Here is a 27842-nt window from a genome sequence, read left to right as displayed (position 1 = left end):
TATTTGTTCCTCTATTTTATTTTCTTTAAATCATGTTGCTCTTTATTATTTTTCAGACTTTTGATCATGCATCATGCTCTCCCTTCTTCTAATAGTTTCTTTCTAACCCTCACCTATTTTTTCCTGGCATCTGACTTCCAGTCTTTGTTTACAAATTTTCCCGTTCCTTTTAGCTTTCCCAGTACTGTTGAAGCCACACATAGTTTCACTAGTTTATTCAAAAACATCAGTTCTGTATTTTAACAATTATAGCGTTATGAATGCTATCCAAATCACTCTAAGACTTGCTTTTATTTATAAAATTATTTTCTCCATTCTTGGTATTTCCTGCCATGTTTTAATGTTTTATAGACTCACTATTCAACAACTCTGGATTGGTGAGTTTAAAAGGAAAAAAAAAAGGCATAAGTAGCTTGGCTCCTACTTTTCTTGTTTATTCTGGAGAGAGGTCACTTTGCTGTTGGCATACCATAAACTTAGTTCCATCTCTGCAGTCCAGGCCTCAGGATGTGTAGCTGGCCCTGTAAGTCAGCAGAAATCTCAGTTTGACTCTGAAATTCAGCACTTGGAAAACCACTGCTCCCATAGGCAGAATTCCTTTTCTATTGTCTCTAATTCCCTTGATATTTGACCCTCGTTAACCACATTTTTTAATTTTCCCATTTAGTTATGAATTTGTGGAGGGAAAATAGTACTATTTCTTAGATCTTTACACACCCCAAAATGTACAAATAGTCATTGTGGAGGAGAGACAGAACATACATTCTTTAGTACCTTTTGTGTGAACAGGCATTCAAATAGTGATTGCATGTGAATTAGATTATTAAATCCTAAAGTGACAATAGGAGTTAATTATTGTCTGTATTTCAATGATGAGGATAAAGATAATTTCAGAGATTTGCCAACAGTCACAGACATAGGAAAAACCAAGGCTCAGGAGGGAAGCCATCTCTTCTTGACACAAAAGACCATGCTATTTTTACTTCACCTTCTTCAAGAATTTACATATATTTTTATTTTGATGTTTGTACAATAAGTAGGTACTATATTATTCATACAAAGTCACTTTATTATTATTTGTAACTCACTTTATATTCACATAGCAGTTTCTCATTAGTTTTTTTCTCATAGACGTTATCTAGCAATTCCCTTTAGATTTATGTATTGATCAAAGTTATTTTAGTTGTAAACAGCAAAACTAAGTCTGGACATTTTAAGCATAAAACGGAACTTTTGGAGTAAAAATGAGATAGTTTGCAAGATCAAAGGAACTTTTGAAAACTAAGCCTTCTGAAGGACAAATAGCAGGTTAGCTTCTCGGCAATAAGAATGTTCATGGATCTCTTTTCAAGAGATCTCTCAATAACAAGATTTAGATTCAAGCACATCTGGATTTTATTTCTCTTTTCCATGTTTTAAAATTCTTTTTTTTTTTTTGTTAAAGATTTTATTTATTTATTCGACAGAGATAGAGACAGCCAGCGAGAGAAGGAACACAAGCAGGGGGAGTGGGAGAGGAAGAAGCAGGCTCATAGCGGAGGAGCCTGATGTGGGGCTCGATCCTATAACGCCGGGATCACGCCCTGAGCCGAAGGCAGATGCCTAACTGCTATGCCACCCAGGCGCCCCTCATGTTTTAAAATTCTTGAACAGAGCATATGACAGACCAAATCTGAGTCATACATTTATTTGCCTCTTGACTTATGAACCATGGGAGTGGAAAGAAAAACCTTGTGTGTGAACTTGCCCAGCGGAGGTCTATTGATATGGATGGAGTACCAATTCCACTGTAAGCCAAATAATTATTTCAAGTACAACCTACACTGAACAAAATACCTGCATGAATTATAAGCCAGTTATTACTTCAGACATATATAGCTTTTAAAACGTCATTCTTCACTTAAAAATTCATTGATATGAGAAAACAGAGCTATTTGAAAATAAATATAACCCATAATACAAAGGATGCAGTGTTATAAATTTGTAAATGGAGAGTAATGTTCCTAGATTTATGGAACTAAATCAGGTTGTCTACTTATGTCTTTAGAGAAGTCTATTTTCTACATTTTATTTTCCTGTTAAATATTTATTGTGGCTTCAGCGTTACTCCAGAATGGCACTCTAACTTATGAAAAACTCATTATCTGAGACAGTACACATGACAAACAGAAGAAATCGACCACCTACTTCAGATTTTGTGATTGTATTTTATTGTCCAAAGTCATGTTTATATAATCTGATAAGAAATATACTTTAGGGTACTCCATAAAGTGAAAGGACAAGCAAAGGTATTAGACGAGGAAATACATAACAGTAATGACAATATTTTATTTCTTGTCATATTAAAGTCTATCTTTTCTACATGTTATACAAACATCCAACATCTTACACTGGCTATCTGGGTAAAACAAATTGCATTATATAAAAGATTGACAGAAACTTTGCTATATATAGTACATATGCTTTCCTTAAAGAATAATTTACATTATTTATCCTGTGCCATATGTTTTTCGTCTTGCTGATATTTACTGCATTAATGGAGAATAAAGTATGCTTATCTAAAATTCTCTTTCTTCTTTTGAATCATTATTTGAAAATACAAACAAAATTAGAAAACCACAAAAAAATTTCTGGAAAGCCAAAGACATTTTTTTACATGGCACAGAATGTCTTAATTACTACTGTTGTCTTTCAATACTCAGGCCTTTTTAAAAAATATATATATATTTATTTATTTGAGAGAGAGAGAGAAAGAATGGGGTGGTGGGGTAGAGGGTGAGGGAGAGAGAAACTATAAGCAGACTCCTAGCTGAGCATGGAGCCCAGCATGGGGCTTGATCTCATGACCCTGACATCATGACCTAAGCCAAAACCAAGAGTTGGGGGCTTAACGGAATGTGTCACCCAGGCTCCCCACCATGCCTTTTATAATAGAGAATTACTGGGAATTTAGCTATCTGCACAGACACTTATTATTTATTTTATTTGACAAGTATCTATATAATATTTACTCTGTGACAGTTGCTATTCTAAAGTGTTTCTTAAGTATGAGGTTAATAGCTTCATTAGCATATCTGTTCTATAGCTGAGGATACTAATGCATAGAGTTTAAGTCATTTGTCCAAGAGCCAAAAAATAGCATAGCATTTATATAGATATATAAGATGATAATTAAACTATGTCTGAAAACTAGAAAAAGCTAAATGGAGTGAAGGTTAAACACTTTTGTTCTGTTCATTTATATTTATTCCACTTCAGGCCAATTACCTTATTAACTTACATAATATATATTTTTTTTAAGATTTTTTTTTTAATTTATTTATTTGACAGAGATAGAGACAGCCAGAGAGAGAGGGAACACAAGCAGGGGAAGTGGGAGAGGAAGAAGCAGGCTCACAGCAGAGGAGCCTGATGTGGGGCTCGATCCCAGAACACCGGGATCACACCCTGAGCCGAAGGCAGACGCTTAACTGCTGTGCCACCCAGGCGCCCCTAACTTACATAATATTTTTAGCATTATAGTGAATTGTTATCCTTAATAAGATATTCCACTAACTATAAATTGATATATAATGGTACTAAACTATTAAATTTTTATTATAATAAATGGTACAGAATACTGATTCATTTTTATAGTAAAAATTATAATTTCTCTACTTCTTATGCTAGAAGTACTGCCATTGAAATATATAATTGAAAAAATAAATGTTACATGCTTAAGTGCCACTTTAATTAAAAATTCTCTTGCATACATTTTTCATTGACCTCAAACTCACCATTATTTTTCCTTGTTTTTAAGTGTTTCTTCATTTTTTTTTCTTTAATGTATGCCATTATATGCCTAGATATAAGTTTGGCTCTTTTTTTTTTCTTGTAAAAGAGATCAACAATGTTTATTTCCAATTCCATTTATGTATAAGGACCAAGAAATGTAATGCAATGTTTTTAAAATGTTCCTCTTTAGTTGTACTACCAAGAAACTGCATTTATATTTCTCAAGAGCGCTATAAACATTCTATACTTTACAATGTTTTTCATAAAATTTGTCCAATGTCTGATGAAAATGTGACTACATACCTTTCATATCTGATGCTTCGCTTATAGGCAAACTCAAACAAGTCTTTAAAAATAAAATAAAATAAAATAAAATAAAATAAAATAGCTTTGGCCATCCACCAGCAAATTCCTGTGTGCTGCAGTTAGAATGCTGTTCTCTTGAAACTTCTAATACCTTCTTTAATGAAACATTGTCTTATGAATCTGTTTTTCTCCTTATCACTGGAATTTGATATTCTTTTTAAGCATAAAATTTCAATTCCAACCCTGCAATTAATAACATGTTAGAGCAAAGCTCAATAGATGTCAGACTTCAAATTAGACACCTTGAAATCTCTAATTAAATAAAGCTAGCATAATTTACCGACAGAAATACTGAATTTTAATTCTGCCGAGAGGTAGCTTTAGGGCATCATTTAATCCAATAGATTGCCATCCAAACAACTATCAAATCAAAGGCTATTAGCTAATACTCAGTAGGAAACTGAAGGTTTGAGAAGTTTCCTGAAACAGCCCTGAGGTGAAGATTGATGATTATTTTATCTAAACAAATATGAGCGAGATTTTTTTTCTTTAGTGTCTTTGTGACCAGAACATCAAAGGCTATGGATTTATTACTCTGTAATGTTTTCACTATGAAAAAACTATAGTGAGAAAAAAAATTCTAGAGAGAGAATTTAATTGCCCATAAGATTCTATTACGTTTCCAGCTACAGAAATTTCTACCCAGCACTCATTATGTAAATGTACTCATTATGTAAATCACTGAATTAAGACATATATATGCCCTTATTTTACCAAAAAAATAAACTCTTTCCATTCAATACGCTATCTTGAGTGAAAACAATAAAAATCAGCAGTTATTTATTGACAACGTTATTATATACTAAGGTGCATTTTAAGAAAGGATCAAGTTATGATTTCTTATTGCCATAGAACAGTTTTGCTGAAGACTTGCAGGATAAGACGGGACTGGTTACTCAAGCATACATTGAGCATGAATTCTTCAATATCTACTTCGATTTTTAAAAATGGTTTAGTACCTTCAAAGCCTCGAGTAGTGTTCCAGACAATGATGGGATCTCTGGCAGATTCTGTTGATGCCCCGCTGATACCCTCTTGGCCCTTACAATTTCTAGCCATGTTTGCTTTGCTTCCAATTGCCACCCCCTGTGTCCTTCTGCCCTTGGGCTTTTCTGGCTGACAGAGCCTGCTCTGCTCATGGGCAAGTCATGTAGGAAGTGTCAGGAGTTTTACTCCCATCCCTTAGAAGCATTCCACAAATGACCGACAAAACCCAGATTAGGAAAGAACTCTACCAAAGGCAATAAAATCCTATGAGAGTCTGGACCAAAATGGCCTTAAATTTCTCCTCTGCTTGACTGAACTTTAGACAAATATCTTTCCAGTTTTAGGCCCCTCACATCCCTTCTCTTCGTATACTTATTTTAGTAAATAGGCAAAATACCATATGATTTCACTCACATGTGGAATTTAAGAAACAAAAAGGATGAACATAAGGGAAGGGGGGAAAAAGAGGGAAGAAAACCTAAGAGACCCTTAACTATAGGGGCACCTGGGTGGCAGAGCCAGTTAAGCATCCAACTCTTGGTTTCAGCTCAGGTCATGATCTCAGGTTGTGATCTTAGGACACTGATCTCAGGGTTGTAAGATTGAGCCCCACTTCAGGGATGTGTGCTCTGCGCTCAACATGGAGTCTGCTTGAGACTCTCTCACTCTCTCTCCCTCTGCCCATCACTGCCCCCTACCCCGTTCTCTCTCTCTCTCAAATAAACAAATCTTTAAAAAAAAAAGAGAGAGAGAGAGATTCTTAACTATAGAGAACAAATTGAGGGCTACTGGAGGGGAGATGGGCAGGGACTGAGCTAAATACGTGATGGGGGGGCACCTGGGTGGCTCAGTCATTAAGCGTCTGCCTTCGGCTCAGGTCGCACTCCCAGTGTTCTGGGATCAAGCCCCGCATCAGGCTCCCTGCTCTGCTGGGAGCCTGCTTCTCCCTCTCCCACTCCCCCTGCTTGTGTTCCCTCTCTCGCTGTCTCTCTCTCTGTCAAACAAATAAATAAAATCTTAAATAAATAAATAAATAGCTGATGGGTATTAAAGAGCGTGTTATGTTGAGCACTGGGTGCTATACAGAAGTGATGAATCACTAAATTCTACTCCTGAAACCGATATTACACTCTAAGTTTACTAACTAGAATTTTTTTTTAAATTTGAAGAAAAAAATAGAAAATATGCAATTGTACATCCTCCCTCTGCCTCTTTGAGATGCAATTTTTTCAATGTATGTATGCACATAATATGTATATGTATATAAGACTAGCTTTATATCAACTACATTAGTTGTGGGCCTCTATATTTGTGGATTTACATATGTGTTATTAAAATTACTTCCAACTCTCTCCATATTCCAAATGATATAAACTGAATAAGTATTACATTTTTAATCAGAAAAAAACCCTAGATTTTAGATATTCCAAAAAATAAAATTTTTATAAAAAAGAAGGACATTAACATAGATATTTTTAGAGTTGGACTTTTTTTATAATATCAAAACAAATTTGCACTATTTAATAGTTTTTTATGTAATAAAAGACATAAGTTAGTACTTTAAAATTATGGAAAGTTTCTTTTTTTTTATTAAGCACACAATTATTTCTCAATGATATCTCAAAAAAGTAAGGAAATAAGGGTCAGGGTCATAGCATGGCAGGAAATAAAACTAATTATCACCCCAGCATGAAATTGTTTCAAATGATGCCTTTTAAGTTAGAAAGTATTTTTAAGAGTATTTTAAAGTTTTGTTATAAAGTATCATAAACAGGGAAATAACAGCCAAAAGCAATGCCTATACTGTGCTTTCTTTGTGTATTTTAATGTACTTAGAATAAAAACTATTTCTGTTTAGCTGATCAAAGCTGTTTTGGGTTTCTTTTAAGGTGGCAGAGCTTCACCTGTGAATTTTTATAGAAGCCTGGGGAAACACTCAGCAGGATCTAACTTTTTGTTGTGGGTAAAAAACATTTTCCCTTTATGTGAAAGTTTGCTCTTTATTTGGCAGAAGGAATCCCCTGGCGAGGCAAATTTTAGCAGAGAAAAATACAATAAAATATACATTTTGAGAATGGAAGGCATCAAAGTGAGGGGTGCACAATTGAAGATTTATTCATCATCTATATTATCCAAAGTAATGCCCTCCTTTTGAGGTCGATGGTAGGATTTTGCAAAAGTGTACTTGAATATGAAACATTTAGCTGTTTTTATTTTATAGTAGTGTTTATGGACCTTACATCATGTTGAGTTTTGAACTGATGTATCCTCCCTCCTTTTGTTTCATTAGTGTACAGTAATATCTACTACATACCCAGTCGTATAAGTCTGATATAATAAAATCTTCAGGCACACACAGTTCACTCACAAATTACAAAAGATATGCTTTCAAATTTGATAACAGGCTTTTTTGCTTCTAGTTTCAAATAGAACATTAGTTTTAAAAATAAATACATTGTCAGATGTTTAAAGAAGTATTTATATTATTGTTATGGATGTATTATATCCACCCCCTCCCCCAAACTCTCATGTTTAAATCCTAACCCCCATTACCTCAGAATCTGACCTTGTTTGGAAATAAGGTCATTGCAAATGTAATTAGTCAAGATGAGATCATGGTGGAGTTGGNNNNATGCACACACTCCTGTGTGACTGATGTCCTTACAGAAAGGGAGAATTTGGACACAAATGAAGGGAAGATGCCATGTGAAGACTGGAATTATGTTGCCACGAGCCAGGAAAGATTGGGGCAAACCACCAGAATCTAGGAGACAGGTATGGAACAGATCCTTCCCTGGTGTCTTCAGAGGGAGTATGGCACCTCTCACACCCTGATCTCAGACTTCCAGCCTCTAGAACCGTGAGATGATACATTGCTATTGATTGAGCCACTCAGTTGTTGTACTTTGTTACAGAAGCCCCAGAAAACTCATTCAATTACAAATAGAATAAAGTAAATGCCAGAGAAAAGTGTTTTAAAAATTTCAAGTTTTAGAAGTATTAAATAAAGTAGAATTCACCATAGATAGAGCAAGTTTGCGATGCGGATTTAATCCACGACAGCTCTGACTGATATGTAACTCTTCTCAAAGTAGTATACTTGGACAGATGTGATAGTATATGTAATTACATCCAGACAGTGACTTTTTTTTTTTTAAGATTTTTATTTTTAAATAATCTTCATACCCAACGTGGGACTCGAACTCACAATCCTAAGATCAAGAGTCACATGAACCAGCCAGGTGCCTCTAGACAATTACTTTATTAGTCCTATAAAAGTATATCTTTCAGGGAAAAAAGTCTCAAAGACATTACCCAACTTTCTAAAAATATGACAGATTTTTAACTTTGCATCATTTTATCACTGTGACTCAGCACATAATTAGTAAGCCTTTTACTACAACTTTCTTTCCAGATGATTAGAATGAAGTTTCTAGTTTCTTCCATGTCAATGGGTAGCAATTATGTTAAAAATTTTTTAAAAAATGCTGATCAAGGGATGAGTGAATCAGCTTCAAAGAAATTTAAGAAAAATAAAAATATTTATGAAAAATGAGCAGTTCATAGTCAGCACACATGAAGATGAATTATTCTGTGTTATGTGAAATATCACCACAGGGAACAATTCCACTGAACTGTGAGAATGGTGGGTAGAAGGAGGGTGCCCCCTGCGGCCCTGGTATTTCTATAATTTAATAAAATAAAAAATTGATGAGGGTCTCAGATCTCTTAGTGTTAAGATATCACTGTTCTAATCAGTACATCGTATCACACTCGATTAAAGTCCAATTTGCCAAAGAAAAAATGTCTCACCAATAGTCATCTACAGTTACTTGACAAGATAGTGATAGAAACTTTCCAAATCCTCTATTTTTAAATGCACTAAGACTTCATTTATAAATGTCATTTTTCTAGAACAGATGATGAAATTTGAATAGTTCAAATAATTCTGAGACTAAAGGAAACTAACGAAACTTGATGTCTATTCCAATAGAATATTTTTAATAATTACAATGTAGGATATGACCACTCGTTAATCAACCTGGCCATACCATTGTTTTAATATTCATATGTATTTGTATCTAGAATTCAGTCTAAAAAATATAGGTAAGTTAGCAGGGCAGGAGTAAAAAATAAAATGCCACCATAGTGTGCCCTAAATTACAAAAAGTGATTTTTTTTCTTATTACGTTCTCTTTATAAACAACATTTCCTTGCATCCTACTTTCTGTCACAAAGATGGTAGTGATGATTGAAGAAGGAGAACTTTATTCTTGTTTACTGGCCCTTTGATGATCAGCAAGACCCTGCTTCTACAACTTTCTATTCCCTGTCAAATATAGAAGGTTCTGGTTAGTTGCAAATCTGCACTGAACTTATAATTTTAACCTATGATGGACAGTATCCACTGAAAATCATTCAGAAGTATTTTTATAAGTAAATAACCATTATCTTAGTTTGGGCTGCTATAAAAACATACCATTGACTGGGCAGCTTAAGTAATAAACATTTATTTCTCACAGTTTTGGAGGCTAGGAAGTCCAGGGTCAAAATGCCTGCCAGATGAAAGCACTTTCTTCTCTCTTCCTCTCTTCTAAGGGCTCCACTCCCATGATCTCATTTTTTTTTTTTTAAAGATTTTATTTATTTATTCGACAGAGATAGAGACAGCCAGCGAGAGAGAGAACACAAGCAGGGGGAGTGGGAGAGGAAGAAGCAGGCTCATAGCGGAGGAGCCTGATGTGGGGCTCGATCCCATAACGCCAGGATCACGCCCTGAGCCGAAGGCAGACGCTTAACCGCTGTGCCACCCAGGCGCCCCTCCCATGATCTCATTTAAACTCAAATACCTCCAAATACAATGATTACACTGGGTTTGGTATTTAACATAGGAATGTGGGGGAACATAACACTACATAATTTTTTTTAGAGAAATTGTGACTCAAAACCAAAGATTACTATAATTTTCTAGGATATATAGAAAATCTTCCTGCAAATAAACCACAAAATATGAAAAAGATACCCAACTACTTTTCTTACGAAGAAAGCAAAGTAATATAGGTACAGGAAGATTTTAAATATTTATACAGAAAAAGTTATAATGAAAAAAATAATATGGTGCCATTAAATTGTTTTGAACCTTGAATTCACAGTCAGCTAAAGACTCCTCTAAGGGACAAGAAAATGTGATTTAACTAAACTCAAGGTACAAACCCTTGTCTACACGTCCTTTTCAGGATATTTCTTTTATCTTCTCTCTTTTTATATTTAACTATTTTTTTCTCAACCTACAAGATGGATTTTATTCTTACCTTAATTAATGGATAGCTTTTGGAATCCTTACTAATTTCTGAAGTAATATATATTGCTAAGTCTGTTTCTCAGATGCCTAATTTTAAATAACATTCAAAGAACAAACAAGGGCTCTATATAACCATGTTTTTCATAGGTGTCCTTATTTTATATTGTAGTTTAATAAAAATAGAGACACATACACTCATATAACATGTAAGAAATGTATTAGTTCAATAAAATATTAAAATGGGAAATTAAAATCATACTAGAAAGTTCATCTTTAATATATGTAAGTATATTTAGTACATGTAAATATATTTAATACATGTAAAACAATGAGAGATAAGAATATATTATATATATATGACTAATAGTTCTAAGTAAAAGATGTTTTGTGGTTTTATCGATTTGATCTTTTCTCTATTTGTGCTTTTTAATTGAGGTTAAAATACATGCAGCAAGTGAAAGGTGCAAATCCCAACTGCACAGCTGGATGAGCTTTTACAAATGTAATCACCATCCAGATCGTGATAGAGAAGACTTATTTCAACAAAGAGCATTGCCTCATGCTCAACTGCAGTCGATAACCAACTCTATCCTATCCTTGGAAACCTCTGTTCTGATCTTTACCATTATTAATTCGTTTTGCCCATTCACAAACATAACTCAGAGCCAAGACAGAGAAAATTGTGTTGTTTGTCTAGTAGTCTTCATAGAACAATTTAATGCCAGTTCTACCTAACCACAGACTGGAATTTCCCGAGTAAAATGCACTGCTGTGTTACTCCAGCAATACCACTGATACTGTCAAAATATGACTTGAAGTGTGGGACCAAGACCCGTAACAACATTCCCGCTCCTTGTATCACTGTAACCTGTACATGAGAAGAGAAAGAACAAAAACACCTCTAGAAAAACCTTCCATAGGGCATGGACAAATGGCTATTGTCAGAAAATGTTCAATTGTGAACAAGTTTACCTTGTGAATTTAATGGAATATTACCTCAGACAGGAGACTTCTCGACTTCATCATTTGAGGAGACTTGTGAACACAGTTTCCAGGTCCTGCCTTCTCACTGACATGTGGGTAAATGCAGTTATTCACTCACAGGATCTTCAAGAAAAAACAAGGAGCCTACATTTATAAGTGCTTTATGCTTGTATATTTTGGATCAATGTTTCTCTAGAGTTGAGGCTGGAGTTTTAATGCACAAGCAGAAATAGAACATTTGGTCTTTGAACTGCTAGGAGGAGCTGAGATCCTTACTTTCAGTAGGAACACTGAAAAGGATGCCTTTTAAGGAAGGGAGACTGGAAGTGCTCTATCATCGGGGATGCATCTAGGGAAGCAACAAAGAAATATCCTGGTTGACGCCTACTCTGAGTTTTTGGTAGACGGAAAAGTAAGTCTTTCTTGAAAAGTTAAGTAAAGTTAAAAAAAAAAAAAGTCTACAAGCGCAGTACCAATGAAGAAAATAGCATTGAAATATGACCATAAGACATACAAAAATGAAAAAGCAAATAAAAAAATGAAAAAACAGAGGCTGAAATCATACTATAACAATATATTTTTGAATATTATAAACAGATAAATATTCAAACTAAAACAACTGTTATCTAATTATTCCTAATCCTTGATTGTGAATATATTGAGATATTATGTTCTTTTTTTTTTTTTTAAAGATTTTATTTATTTATTTGACAGAGATAGAGACAGCCAGCAAGAGAGGGAACAAAAGCAGGGGGAGTGGGAGAGGAAGAAGCAGGCTCATAGCAGAGGAGCCTGATGTGGGGCTCGATCCCGTAACGCCGGGATCACACCCCGGGCCGAAGGCAGACGCTCAACCGCTGTGCCACCCAGGCGCCCCGAGATATCATGTTCTAATTTTGTTATATGACAAAAGGGATTTCGCAGATAAAGTTACAAACCAGTTGACTGAGTTCCTTCTTCTTCTTCTTCTTTTTTTCAAAGGATTATCCGAGTGGGCCTACTATAATCACATGCCTTTAAAAGAAGAATGTTCTTTGACCGGAATCAGCAGAGACAGATTTCAAGTGTGAGAAAGAGTTGACGTGTCATTGCTGGTTTGAAGATGTGGGGAGCTACAAAAGAAGGAATGTGCGCTGCCTCTTGAGGGTGTGAGTGGCCCAAGGCTGCATCAAGGAATTAGGATCCTCAGATTCATAAGGATTGAGTTCTTCCAAATATCTGAATGAGGCTGGAAGCAGAATTTTCCCCAGAGCCTCCTGTTAAAAGTCCAATTGGACCAGCACTTTGAGTTTGGCCTTCAAAGACTAAGCAGAGAATTCAATAAAGCCTGTCCACACTTCTGACCTATACAACTGTGAGATAGTAACAGGGTGTTGTTTTATGTTCCTAAGTTTGTGGTAGTTTGCTGTATAGCAGTAGAAAACTAGTACAACAGTAAAAGAATTTAGTGTTATTAATAATAATAATGATAAACACCAAAAAAAAAAAAAATAGTCCACCAGGGTAGTTAAACAGGCATAATGATATTGTGCTCCAAACAACTTGGAATAAAAAAAAAATAATTAATAGACCATAATTATATTTAATATTATTAAATAAATGAAAGAAAGAACATAGATTATAACAGGGGAAAAGTCCACCATGGCAAAAGAAGGGCTCATTTGACAAAAGAATTAAACAGAACAACTAGAAGGAAAACAAGTTGCAATCTTTAACATTTAATAGCCATTTGCAAAAAAAAAAAAAAGCCAACAGCTAGTTGAATGATAGTCAAAAAATTTTAAAAGACAGAATTGGCAGGCACAAAGTTAAACTGGAAGAAATCATCTGGAGTGAAAAAGAGATGTGTAAGATCAAACAAGGACAAGAACAATGCTATTTTGAGAAGACTTAAAGGAGGTCTTGGAGGAGAGGCATTAAATAACACATCTGTGATGGTTCATTTTATGGGTCTACCTGACTGGGATACGGGATGACGGATAGCTGGTAAATTATTATTTCTGCTTGTGTCTATCAGGGTGCTTCCAGAAGAGATTAGCATTTGAACTGGTACAGTGGCTCAAGAAGGTTGCCCTCACCATTGCAGGCGGGCATCATCTTACCTGTTGAGGGCCTGAATAGAACAAAAAGTCAGAGAAAGGATGAATAGCTCTTTTTGCTTGCGCTAAGATATACATCTCCTCCTGCTCCCGGATGCTGGCACCCCTCTTGGGTCTTTGAACTCAGATCTTGACTTACACCATCCAGCTCCTATTTCCAGTGCTTTTGTACTTGGACTTACACCATCAGCTCCCCTGGTTCACAGGCCTTCGGACTCAGATTGAATTACACCATCGTCTTCCTCATTCTCCAGCTTACAGATGAGAGATTGTGGGACTTCTCCACCCCCATAATCACATGAGCCAATTTCCTACAATAAATCTTTCATATATCTCTCTATTTATCATCTCTCTCTCTCTCTATCTATCTGTCATCAATCATCTCCTATTGGTTCTGTTTTTTTGGAAAACATTGATTAATATGACATCCACATAAAGGTGTTAAAAACAAATGCTGGTATAGAATCAGTGCTCTATAAATATTTTTTACAAGGATAAAATTTAAATTATTTAAGATCCAATTTCAATTTTTGTGTTTATACTAGATTATCTAAGTGGCGAGAGACAGAAGAATAAAAAATTTAGTATGTTTTTTGTAAAATGCTCCATTTACTCTGTGCAATACTAATATTCAATTAAATAATTTTGAAATGAACTGAATAATAACAAATAGAGTTAGGAGCCTTCAAAATTTGGAGGACACTATATCATATTTAACAAGAATGAAAAAGGATCGCTCTGAGGTCTTAAATATATATCCAAGATTATATTGTCAGAGACTCTCAACCATAAATTAACTTTTTAGCTTGAAGAAAAGATTTCAGACAAGCTAAAATAGCTATTCTAAGTGAAAACAAAAAAGCTTCCATTGAATAGGATGACTGAGTTTATATTTGTGGCAGCCAGTTTAAAATCAAATAATTTCCAAACCACGAAGTCTGAAGATTGTCTGAGGGGCAAGTTAGCTTAATAAAGAATATTATTATACTGTGCTTTTCCTAAGGAAGAGTTTGCCAGCAATAACCTGAAATCACTCCCCTCAGATATAACTCAGAATTCCTCAGGAACAAGAAAGGACTTCACTCTTTCTAGACTTAGAAAGATATGGTGTAAGAAACTTTTCATGGTAAAGAATCTAAACAGAATAATCAATCAGTTACTAATTCAAATGGATAGTGAACATCTTCAGTTACTAATTAAAAAGTAGTCATTGACCTAATACATCTATATTTTTTCCAAATTTCCTAAAATATGTCTAACTGTGGCCTTGTATAATGATAATTCACTTTTGCAACAATAATTACTATTTCTCTATGACTTTTAAAAAACAACTCTTGTAGTTTGAGAAGTCTATTTTATATGCTTAAAGCCAAGTTTCTGTTTCAGTTAATTTAATAACTTACATGAGTTGCACTGAGTGTATAAAATCTAGTTATGCTGGACTTTTCATCTGGGCCTTCCTATGGAAAAAATGCTATTAAATAGCACTGGCATATGGCTATCAGACCTTCTTTTTTCTATGTTCAAACCACCCTTCTTTGTTTGGTAGGCTGAACTGGAATGAAAGAACATGAGTTGAATATTTCATACTGTGCTGGTATGTATAATTCATGACCAAATTCTTCAAAAAGAAATAGATAGGAAATACTGAAAGCTATAAATGAAATATTTTTCTACTTAACAGAGGCACAGCATAAAGATCTTTTAAGTCTTGTCTGCACTGATACCAGGAAGAATTATGAAAAATAACAAGCCACTAAAAAAGAATCAAAGAGAGACAGAAAGGGGACCTAAAGAGAAAGAGAGGCAGAAAAAGAAGTAAACAGAAAATAGATAATTCTTCATATGAATTGCAGAAGTAGTGTCTCCCAAGTAATATATGAAAATGTTCACAAGTTTTGGCTCAAGACATTTTAGTCTGTTATTTACTGCTTCCTTTTCTGTTATGAATGTAAGGTGAGGGATCGAGTTTTTAAAAGAGGACTTTCCAAAATATGTTTTTAAAAAACAGAATTAAGGATGAGTATGGTCAATTCATTCACTGACTTTATTATTTATTCATTTACTAATTCCACAAATCTTTATTGAGTGACCACTGCTTAACTAAGCTTTTGGTAGTTGTTAGGGGTATAGTTTTTATAAGTGTAGTAACCATATGTATCATTTATCATCCAAACTAGGACATTTTGAGCGTGAAAGGGGACTGATACATGGGATGTTAAAGAAACGGTTAAAAAATGAGACTGTCTCTGGAAAAGCAAGGTATATAAATAAACACCCTGCTTATAAGACTTGCTCTTTTGACTTTTTTCAAAGTTATATCATTGTACTACAAAATGAACATAAAATTATAAAGTGAAATGACACAGTTTTAATGTGAGCAGCTCCAGTAGAGTCAAAGTATGGAATAGGATGGAACTAACCAAGCCTACGAGGCCATGAAAAGTGTTTTAGAGGAAGTAACTTAAAACTGGGGAAAGGGTTAAATTGCAAATTGTGCAGTAATTAAATATCAGGCTTAGTAAAACACTAAAAATAAATCTGAAGTCCCCAAACAAATAAATCATCCAGAATAGGAAGAGATTATATAATACCTTCGTAAGAAATAAGTGAAACTTTGTGGTCTGTGTTCCCAAAATCATATAATAGGTAGATAGAAAGAAATGCCTTGTCTGCACTAAAGGTCAGAATTATTATGAAAACCTGCTAATGCACCACTGAAAAATTTTGTTATCCTGATGAAGTAATCTAATTTGGATTAATAACAGGAGCCACAAGATAGTGTTTCCAATTATAAACATAACAGACAGTAGCTCTGTACCACCTGTCTCTGAAATAGAGACCCTGTTATCTGAAAACAAGTTTAAGGCGCACTTTGTTATTTCTCTTGGATATCCCCTCAATTTCAGTTCCGGTCAGGCAGTTAAACAAGGACGGAAGATCTGCTGTCTTTTTCTACCCTTAAAAAGATGTTCAGAAATTCTTTCTTTTAAGATTTATTTATTTTAGAGAGTGCGAACGTGACCTGGGAGAGGAGTAGAAGGACAGGGAGAGAGAATCTTCAAGCAGACTCCTCACTAAGCACAGAGCCCCACACAGGGTGATCCCTCGACCCATGAGATCATGACCTGAGTTGAAACCAAGAGGAGGATGCTTAGCCAACTGAGCCACCCAGGCGGCCCTGGAAACTTAAAAGAGAAAAAAAAATTTCAATAATGCAGGGATAGTACCTTGTCTTGTTAGTATTATAAGCTTCAGGTTATTTTAAAGACTCACAAGATAATATTTTAATATCTCTTACCAATTAAGATTAGAAAAAAATACATTTACATATATACACACATATGTGCATTTACATAACATATACATATAATCCGTCTGTTTTAAAGAAATCGTTCTTGCAAAAATGTTCTCCTAAAATTCTAAACAGATATTTCAATAACCATAACTGTTCTTTCAATATTTTCAGTTAGTATATGTAGTAATTTATAAAACTTAATGGTGAGAGTAAATAAAAAGTAAGTTTAACATTGAGACTGAGGAACTGGATGTTTCTTGGGAAATCAGTTCTAGTTGTACAGAAGAAGAGTTTAAGATGCTTCATTCAAGGCAGAACAACTATTGATCCAAAAAGCCTTGATTCATATGCATATTTTTGTTTATTGCTTCTTAATATGCTTATCCAATGACTGTTCTAAATTCAAAAAGTAAATATTTGTTAAGTTTGGTTTAACAAAAGGTCAGTTAAAAACTCACAGCCATCAGTTTATATCATCATAGTTAAGAATCCTTAATCTAAATGGCTTCCATCACCAATAAATTTCAGCTGTCCATCTACCTGGCACAACCTTAAACTCTGCGATTAGAGGAAACTGTTCCACTCCCAAGGTGATACTCAGAGCATTCTCTTTCCTTCACATGCCTTGACTTCTATAGTTTCTAATTTTACAAAATCAATCAAAACCTCACATTTCACTTAGTCCATCAATTAATTTCCTTCTACTACTCTAGTTAGCATTGATTTCACTCTAGCAAATCAGCATCCCCTGCACCTTCCCCCAAACTCCCTCTTTTCTCTCTCACTGCAATCCTTATTAAGCAGTGAAGGAGAACCCTGTCTCACCTGCCACACTACTCGCTATCTGTTACTGCTAGGAAGCTGGTGTCCTACGGAACGGTGTTCAAATCCCACAAAATAATTTTAAAATGTTTGCCAATCCTTTCATCTATATTTCTTGGATGGCTCTTTCTGTTTTTTTCCCCTGAATTCCTCACATTTTTTCTTGTAGCAATGTGGTCTTGGTTCATGCTGTATTGCTCCTTTTTCAGCATTTCACTGAGGAGATAGCTATTGAGGGAACACAACTCATTTGAAAACTTGCAGTTTCTGCTTATAAATGTGCTTATACAAGCAGCCTTTATCAGCAGTGTCTCCATAGGCTGTGCATGTCAATATGCAGAGTACTAACCTCCAGCTCCACTTGTTCGTCTCTGAAATCTCTAATTCCAGCACTCTGTTGAATTCTTATTCTTCCTTGCCTGTGGGGATGGCTGCGGGGCTGCGGCTGGACATACCACCTCCTCACTGAGACTTAGGAGAAAACAGACCCGGTTCTCAGTAGTGCTAGTTTATTTTTGTGTGTGTGCAACACTCACTAAACATCTTTTTAAGCACCAGAGGTTCTTGGTTTATTAATTAACCACTCCCGTGTCCACTGATACTCTTAGTAAACATTGTGGGTGCTATATTTAGCTGCTTATCATTTTAAGCTGGAGGGATATGTTCCACTTACAAAAATTTTAGGTATTATAAAGCAAAGCAAATGTAAATATTTTGGAATTCAGAGTACCTTTCTTTTGTCCCTCAAATTACACCAATTTAGAAGTTCGTTTGTTCATTCGATAAGTACTTATTAAAAGGGTGGTATATAATAAACACAAACATAGGTTTTAGAATTATAAAGACCTGGGTTTGATTTTCATCTCCCCCCTAATGGATACCTGACTTAGGAGAGTTATATAATCTCTTTGAGCTTCAGTTTTCACATCCGAAAAATGAAAGGAATGATTGTTATCTTATGAGACTATGAGAACTAAGTTAGAATACATGCCTAGAATATAATGCATAATGTCTAAAACACAGTGGATGTTGAATATCTTTTATTACCTACGTGAACGGCCAGGAAAAAGGAATACCTAGAGGAAAATGTATGCCAACAATAGCACAAGGGCCAGGAGGAGAGAAATAAAAGTATGAAGCTGTACAATTTTATACTGTAGCAAAATGCTATAACATCTTTTGAGTGTAGTCTTTGATAAGTTGAAAATATATAAACCCTAAAGCAAGTAATGAAAGCAGGTAAAGATAATAAGCTAGTAATGAAGAAAAATGAATCTTAAATAATACTCACTTCATCTAAAAGAAAGTAGAAACAAAAGGGGAAAAAAGGATCGAATAAGTAGAATGGAAGTAGATTTAAACACGACCAAATCAATACTCACATTAAAAGTAAATTAAACCCCAATTAAATATTGCAACTAAAATCAAAGATTGTCAGGTTGGATGATAACACAGCAAGGAGCAACTCCAAGTTGGCCACAAGAAATCTGTTAGGTAAAAAAGACATCAGCAGGGGCGCCTGGGTGGCACAGCGGTTAAGCGTCTGCCTTCGGCTCAGGGCGTGATCCCGGCGTTATGGGATCGAGCCCCACATCAGGCTCTTCCGCTATGAGCCTGCTTCTTCCTCTCCCACTCCCCCTGCTTGTGTTCCCCCTCTCGCTGGCTGTCTCTATCTCTGTCGAATAAATAAATAAAATCTTTAAAAAAAAAAAAAAGACATCAGCAGCTTACAGTAAAAAAAAAATTGAAAATATACATCATACTAATACTAATAAAAAGAATGAAAACTGGTTATATTAATATCAGAAAGGTGGATTTCAGAAGGAAAAGAATATGACTAAATAAAGATGCAATTAAAAAATACAGAAAACAAAAATAAAAACACCTTTTAACAAAGCTGAAAGGAGTAAAAAGCTATAAAAGAACAAAAAGAAAAAGATAAAATAGGCAAGGAATTATCTTCAGAGATCTCAACACTTGCTCTCAAAAACTGAAGTTCAAGTAGAAGATTGATAAGAATACAGTAGACCCGAACAATACTATCAATCAACTTCGTACTTATACAACAGTCTATTCAACTGCAGCAGGGTGCACAATTATTCAACATGCAATTTGATCATTTACCAAAATATGCCACATTATGGGCTGTAAAACAAGTCTCTATAAAGAGTTTTATCATATAAAATATGTTTTCTTATTATGATGAATGAAATTATACATCAATAACAAATGTATCTTAAAAATCTCAACTATTTTTAAACTAAATTTTTAAAAAATAACCTAAGTGTCAAGGGAAGAATGACAAGGTCTATTAGAAAATATATGAACTGAATGAAAACCAAGTAAATAAAACAAGCTGTGAGATGCAGCAAAGGCAGTGAACAGAAACAAACAGCATTAAACCCTAGCAGTAGAACAGAAGAATAACCAGATTCCATTTTAAGAAAATAATAACATAAGAAGTACAAATTAAACACAAAGGAAACAGAAGAAAGGGAATAATAACATTAGGTGTAACCAATAACATAGAAGATACAAAATGCCAATGTTTCTCTCTCTCAGCACTACGGACAGTTTGGGCTGAAGAACTATTTGGACTGTTCTGTATATTGTGGGATGTTGAGAAACATCCCTGCTTCTACTCACTTGATGCCACTTTAGGTGTGACAAAAAAGAGGAGCATCTCCAAGCATTCAGAAATATTGCCAATGTTCCCTTAGAGGCACAATCACCTCCCTTCTCTGCCAGTGAGGACCACTACTCAAATCAGACCAAAATAAATAAATAAGTAAATAAATAAATAAATAAATAACCTTATTACCATTATCAGAAAAGGTAAGTGACATCACATATATGATAAAGAATAATAAGTTATCCTTTTCATATTCAACACTAATTTATAACAATAAATTTGGTAAATTAGATAAAACGGAGGATCCTTGAACGACACCTGTCAAAGCTCACACAAGAAGACAAAGGTAGCTTAATAACCCTGTATCTGTAAAACAAACAAAAAAACTGGAATTGAAGTTTAAAACGTACCTACAAAAATCTCGAGTCCCATGTTGCTTCCCTGGAGGATTCTTCCAAGCACGAAAGGAAGAAATCATACCAATTTCCCATAAATTATTTCAGAACATAAGAGATGGAACAATCAGTAATATATTCTATGAGGAAGCATTATCCTCATACCAAAAGTAAAAGCACAGAAAAATCAAGAAAGAAAGCTACAGAGAAAAATCCCTCATAAACATAGATGCAACAATTCTTAACCAAGTTTTAGCATATTGATCCAAAAATATAAAAATAATATGTCATTACTAATTGAGGTTTATCCCAAGAATGCAAAATACTTGTTTTACTATCCCAGAATTTGCTTTGTGACTATATGAATCTTTGTTAAGCTGGCACTGAAGTTAGACTTCTTTCTCTCTCAAGGGAAAACCCATTCCCTTCAGAAATTTTATTTCCTAATAAATGCATTCTAAAATCTGTCTCAACTTCTGGTTACAAGATATAAAAACTGTGATACTGTTCATCATCAATTTGTTTCCTACACGATCCTTTATATTTGAGGTTAATAAGGGTCTGAAAGATTATGTAATTTGTCATACTCTCACAGATAGTAAGTTTGATATTCGAAAGTAGGATTTCTGACTTCAACACCTAATCGCTCCATTGCCTTACTATTTGATTTTGTTTGAATTATGAAACTGGTTGTCCCTGGATTATAATATTAGACTCTAATGAATTAATGGGCATCTTCAGCAAATTGACTGACATTATTAAGTACAATTGTATCAATAACTCAATGTCCTATTACAAAATGGTCTCCATTTTTTAATTCTTTAACATTTGCTTTATAGGACTATGTCTTTACTTATAAATTCATATAATAATTGTATATGTGTGAATAGTAGCTTTTTTTTTAGATTTTTAAAAATTATTTATTTTAGAGAGAGAGAGAGAGTGAGCACGAGTGGAAGGGGCAGAGAGACAGAGTGAGAATCTCAGGCAGACTCTGTGCTGAGCAGGGAGCCGGCTGTAGGGCTCCATCCCAGGACCCCGAGGTCATGACCTGAGCTGAAACCAAAAGTCAGATGCTTAACTGGCTATGCCACCCTGGCGTCCCAGTAGTAGCTTGTGAAGTATATGCATATATAAGATTCTTATACTATCTTAAGACACAAAAAGAATATGAAAATAATTATCCAGGATTTTCTGGCAGTAATGCTTTTCAGAAATAAGTTATTTTAACTTTTAAAATATTTCTGTGAGAAGGAGCACCTGGGTGGCTCAGCTGGTTAAGCGACTGCCTTCGGCTCAGGTTATGATCCTAGAGTCACAGAATCAAGTCCCGCATCTGGCTCCCTGCTCATCGGGAGTCTGCTTCTCCCTCTGACCCTCCCCCCTCTCCTCTGCTCTCTCATACTCTCTCTCGAATAAGTAAATAAAACATCTTTAAAATAAAAGGTATTTCTGTGAAAGTGTTTTATAACCTCTATATATTACATATGCATGTATATGTCTTTTCCTGTTTCATTTTCCTTGGAAAAGGATCAACGACTATAAACCCTAGATTGTGGTCTGCCGGGAATGGCCAGCGATGCCTGGCCCGACGGATTAAAGATTACTGCAAATTTGGCTGTGAAAGAGAGGAGAAGGCAAGGAGGTCAACCTCCGAGAGGAGGCCCTTTGTTCTTTGCTCCCACTTTTATTGGTCCTTCAGGATAATCACAAATCCTTGTCACTGTTTCTCAAGCACCTGATGTGTAACAGGGGGTCTTACTGAAACTGGGAGGGTCTGTTACGGGAAAGATACAACCCGCTAATTTGGGCGTGTTCTACGAGTTCTGCTACACATAGCCTAGGGGACAATGCCTGCACCTCTTAGATCACAGGGTGACTGGGCTCGGAAAATTTCGGGAAGGCAACTCCCCCGGGCATTCCAACGGCAGAGTGGTCACGTACGCCTTGGCATTCCAAAGGCCCACGCCCTTCTCCGAAACCTTCCCTGCCCCCAGCGGCCTCGGTGTTACATTGTAGCGAGCCAGGTATTACGGCTGATTTCACGCGCTACGTTAACCCCAACAGCACTCATTGCCTTGTGGCCTGGTTTTGCTCTTTTTATCTGTAGATTAAATCTCCTTCCACATCCGCGTCCATACGGAAGACGTTCTAGTGTATATCCCCAGGGGAAGCATATCAAATAGAACTCTGAAGAGTCTGAATCTTACCCTGTTTGTAAGCTGGCAAGCTAGCCTGTAGAGTTTCACGCACGCTGACAGAAGACAGAAGACTCCTGGGTCAGAGGTCAAGTCTATTAACATAGAGCGAGCAGCAGGAGCTTCATGTTCATGCCAGTTTCCCGTGGCCCCCAAGTCCCTGGTGAGCCGGGATGAATGTGTGCACACGTTTGGTTTGTGACATTGCAGGTGAACCCTAAAATCAGGAAATCCTAGTCTTTTATAATTGGATGCAAGCAAACCTGCCCAACATTTGCTCCAGAAAAAAAAATATTATCTTTATTGTACTGTAACAATAGTAAACAAACCGACTCTCTGTAGCAAAGAAAAACTCTCCCGAGGTTGTTTTACAAACATCTTTGGAAAAGTAGTTTGCAAACAGAGGGACGTCAGTGCCTCTGCTGACAAGATGGACAGAAGTACGAGAGTCCCATGGAGAACTACCTCCCCACAGAGCAAATTTGAAACCAGTCTCCTGTGGTTTCATAAGACAGAGACAAGACTGTCTTCTTTCCATGTTTCCTGGCTTTCCAGCTCATGGATTGGATGAAGAATCTGTCATCTCGTATTTTTAATTTGCTTTTACCTAATGATACCTATAGAGGACGAACCCCCCAAATTTAAATTCCCCAGAATAAATCTGCCAATCGTTTTTTCTATTTATATATCTGTTGGAAAGTACATAAAGAAAAAGGGAATGCTCCTTGAGAGTTAGGAAAATAATCCCTTCTTCCTTAAAAAAATAATTCCTGCCATAAAGGAATTGATTTCTTATTTGCACATCCTTTGTGTTTTTGAACCATGTTAGAGACTTTGAGATAGCAACTTTCCACTGTTCCTCATTCGGATAATTTTGCACTATTTACAATAGAGCAGCAAAGATAGGGAAATGGTTCAGATAATAGGCTCAACTGTTAGTTTTAGTTTTGAATTTTTATTTTATGTTTCTTCACGTAAATTTCAGTGGAGAGTTATAACAAGAAATAATTTAGGAACTACTACTTGGATCCATTTTATATAGGGATTCTGTCTGTAGATTTTTGTGTGTGTATGTGTGTGTATAAATTAGAGCAAATGCACCCTGTAAAGCCATATTAATATAAGCTCGAAGTCAAAATGAAACTAGATCACTTGGGCCCCCATAAAAGAAAAAAAAATTTAATTATCAGGGGATTTTCACCACTGTAGCTGAAGTAACAAAACTTGCTATACTTCCATGTTCCTTTTAAAACATTAAAAATCACAGAAAATCACAGCTACCCAGATTTCTTCTCGCAGACTACATTTCTCAAGAGAAGCACGGAAACTTTCTTTTCCAGGTTGGTAGCTCTAATTCTGAGTTTCAAATATACCATGATATTATGCAAAATTTAGGTCCTAAGCAACAAACCTGAGGTAACTTTATTATAAATCTCTCTTTCTTCTCCAGCAACTCTCCTCAGTTTGTTCTCTATAGTTAGGAGTCTTATGGTTTGCTTCCTCTTTTTTTACCCTTTTCCCTATGTTCTTCTGTTTTATTTCTTAAATTCCACATATGAGTGAAATCATATGGTATTTGTCTTTCTCTGACTGACTTTTTGGCTTAGCATAATACACTCCGGTTCTATCCATGTCATTGCAAACGGTAAGATTTCATTCTTTTTTATGGCTGAGTAATATTCTGGTGCAGACACTCTGGAAAATAGTATGGAGGTTCCTCAGAAAGTTAAAAACAGAACTGCCCTATGACCCAGAAATTACTCAAAGGATACGAAAATACTGATTCAAAGGGGCACATGCCCCCTGATGTTTATAGCAGCATTATCAACAACAGCCAAATTATGGAAAGAGCCCAAATGTCTACTGATTGAAGAATGGATAAAGAAGAGGTGGTATATATATATACAATGCAATAATACTCAGCCATCAAAAGAATGAAGTCTTACCATTTGTAGCAATGTGGATGGAGCTAGAATTTATTATGCTAAGCAAAATGAATCAGTCAAGAAAGACAAATACCATATAATCTCACTGATACGTGGAATTTAAGAAGCAAAACTGAAGAACATAGGGGTAAAAAAGAGAGAGAGGCAAACCATAAAACAGACAGACTCTTAACTATAGAGAACAAACAGGGTTGCTGGAGGGGAGGTGGGTGGGGAATGGGTTAAATGGGTGGTGGGTTAAGGAGGACACTTACTGAGATGAGCACTGGGTGTTGTATATAAGTGATGAATCACTAAATTCTACCCCTGAAACTAATACTACACTATATGTTACTTATTAGAATTTAAATAAAATCTTGAACTATTTAAAAAAAAAAGTAAGAAATCTTTTGGGATTGGCTTCTTTTTTTCCATTCAGCATAACCTCCTTGCTATCCGTCCAAGTAATTGTGTATATCAATAATTCCTCCCTTTTTATTGCCCAGTAGTATTTCATAGTATGTATGTACCACAGCTTAACATTTCCCTGTGAATGAGCCCAATTTTTGGCTATTACAAATAGAGTTGTAATGAACATCTGTGCATAGGTTTTTGTGTGGTCATAAGTTTTTATTTCTCTGACATAAATGCCCTAGAGTGCAATTGTTGGATTTTATGATAATTGTATGCAGATTTTTTAAAAGAAATTCTAAATTTTTCTAGCCTGTAAAAGTTGTAAGTTTTTATTCACAGTTATTTTTATTTCTTCAATGATGATTAAAGTCCTATAAAATTAAACCTAGCTTTACTATTAAGATTTTTCTTCCCAGAAATTAGGATAGTCAACTGTTTAAATTAGAATATAGGCAGATGGTCAATGAATACTTTGTTCAATTCTAAGTCATCTATTTACAATATTTTAGTATTCAATCATTTTTTAAACAAAATAGAACTAAATCTAAAATCGTTCACTTTAATTCTTTTTAAGGCAGTGTTTTATAAGTGGCTTCCATAAGTTTCACAGTTTAGATTTTAATTGTAATCATCAAGGATTATCTTCTTTCTTTCTTTCTTTTTTTTTTTGTCATACTATTTTTAAAGATAATAGCTTTCAGAAAGTCAATTCCTGGAACTTGAACACTCATGGAAAAAGTGACAAACTAAATGTAACAGAACATCAACAAAATGACTAATAATGAGTAACCAAATAGGAATTAATTGGCAAGGAAAATCAATTTAGAGTTAAAAAATAGTTTCGCCTTATTGATTTTCATAGCTCATTGAACAGCTACCATTGCTTGTTTTATATCCCTTTGGGTAGTGCTCTTCCCCAAGCTAGTCTAAAATTATGGTTAGACTTCCTCCTCAAACAAGAACTGCCAGATAAATCTAAGTATGCATTAAAACTGAGTTAAGGTTTTCGGTCTTTTTTTCCAGGGTAACTTTTAAAGGGAAAATAAATAAATAAAGATTTTGGGAAAGCTGTAGGATTAAGTCCACAGAGTTAGATTATCAGCTCTCTGTATATATCAGGGACATTTGTGACAATTCAAATGAATGGTGGTTTCTTTCAACGTTTTTATTAGCGTGTGAAGGCACCTACTTAGAGAGGGACAGTTTTCAGACACAAATTTTCATATATGCCCTAGAAGTCTCCTAAAGCAAAATTGCCTCCGAGTTGTCCCATAGTCTTTGTTGCATTGTGGGTCAACCTTAAGTTCTTGTATTAGAAAAAAATATTGATCTCATCTGTTGGCATCTCCACAATGTACTTTGCATATATTTAGCTACTACTCCTCAATATGTAGGATTATTTGGTATATAATTTATATTACCTTTCTCTCTAGGTCTACTTTTAAAAGCATGTTTTTTCTCTGTGTAAGTAAAGTCATAGAACTTGTAGTTTTGTATCTTGTTAGAGTTTTTGCTTTTGGAGTAGGTGAATTTCAAGACGTGTTAAAGTTTCCTAGGATATTATTTCATTGAGAGATTTACTGTTTTTAATCTATATACTCTAAGTTATCTCTGTGGTTTATTATATCATATATATATATATATATATCCCATATATATATACACTTCATTAAAATTAAACCTCATTATTACTGAAGTTCTAGTTCAACAATTATAGTTATATTATGAAATAATATATTATGAAATAATTCCTTAAACAATGTTTCTATAAAAAAGCTCTCTAATTAAAATGATGTAGATCTCATCTTAAAATATTTGCATTATTAATTGTTTCAGGTTTTAATGGCAGTATAAATGAATGCCTCTACAAATAATTCTCCTTCTGAATGTTTCTCATACTATTGTTACAATCAGAAACAAACGGAGACCAGCCTTGAAAATATCCCGAGCAGAGAAAAGTAGTTTCATCATACAAACAAAGCTTAATTTAGCTTATTTTGTAAGGCTAACTTGACCTGGATCGTTTCTTGCTTGTGCCTCTGGAAATAAGCAAAACTTGAACTGTTTCTCAAGGTTGATATGAGGCAACCACTGAACACTATAATATTGTAGCCAATCACCGTGACGGGGAAACAGTCACTGCTTTCTCAGTACATAAGCTGCTTTATAACAATATACCCCTGAGCCTCATTCCGTGCTCTGGTTTGAGTGTTCCTGGCTTGCAAGCAGTCTTTCTGGTGCGTGCACAACAGATTTTCACTAATTACTATCTTAGTGATTCATGGGTTTTACTTTGGCTGTTTTGAACCTTTGACACTATATAACTCAATGCTTTCAGAGTTTTGCTTTGTCTGCTTGTATGGTCTGAATTTGTTGTTCAATTGAAGTAATCGATACATTCTAATATAATTTATTAAAAAGTGATAGAAACGTTTTTTGTCCTACTGAACATATGTGAGAAATAAATCTTGAATAAACTAAAATAATTCCCAGGTGAAAAGAAAAAAAGACCGTAGAGTTAAATAGATAAATGTTTCAAGCAACAATATAATGCATTGTTTAATGATTTATGGCATTTGAAGAAAAATTAGTATTTTGCAAAGATATCTATCATGAAAAGGTTATCCATTTTGTTTTTGTCCCCTC

General features: G+C 35.0%; 1 long non-coding RNA gene across 1 annotated transcript in view; it reads right to left on the bottom strand.

The window, feature by feature from the left end:
* Positions 1-315: 315 nt before the first annotated feature.
* The window catches only part of LOC103665749, a 135840-nt gene continuing 108313 nt past the window's right edge, over positions 316-27842 (bottom strand). Inside the window, exons 4-5 of the long non-coding RNA XR_569371.1 lie at positions 11426-11536; positions 316-521 (exon numbers count right to left, since the gene is read on the bottom strand). This is a non-coding gene — a long non-coding RNA (uncharacterized LOC103665749). The remainder of the gene's footprint in view (positions 522-11425; positions 11537-27842) is intronic.

This window comes from Ursus maritimus, unplaced genomic scaffold (assembly GCF_017311325.1).
Source record: "Ursus maritimus isolate PB19 unplaced genomic scaffold, ASM1731132v1 scaffold_36, whole genome shotgun sequence".
NCBI classification, from domain to species: Eukaryota; Metazoa; Chordata; class Mammalia; order Carnivora; family Ursidae; genus Ursus; species Ursus maritimus.
The sequence above is the reverse complement of the archived record's forward strand: the minus strand, read 5'-3'. Positions and strand labels throughout refer to the sequence as shown.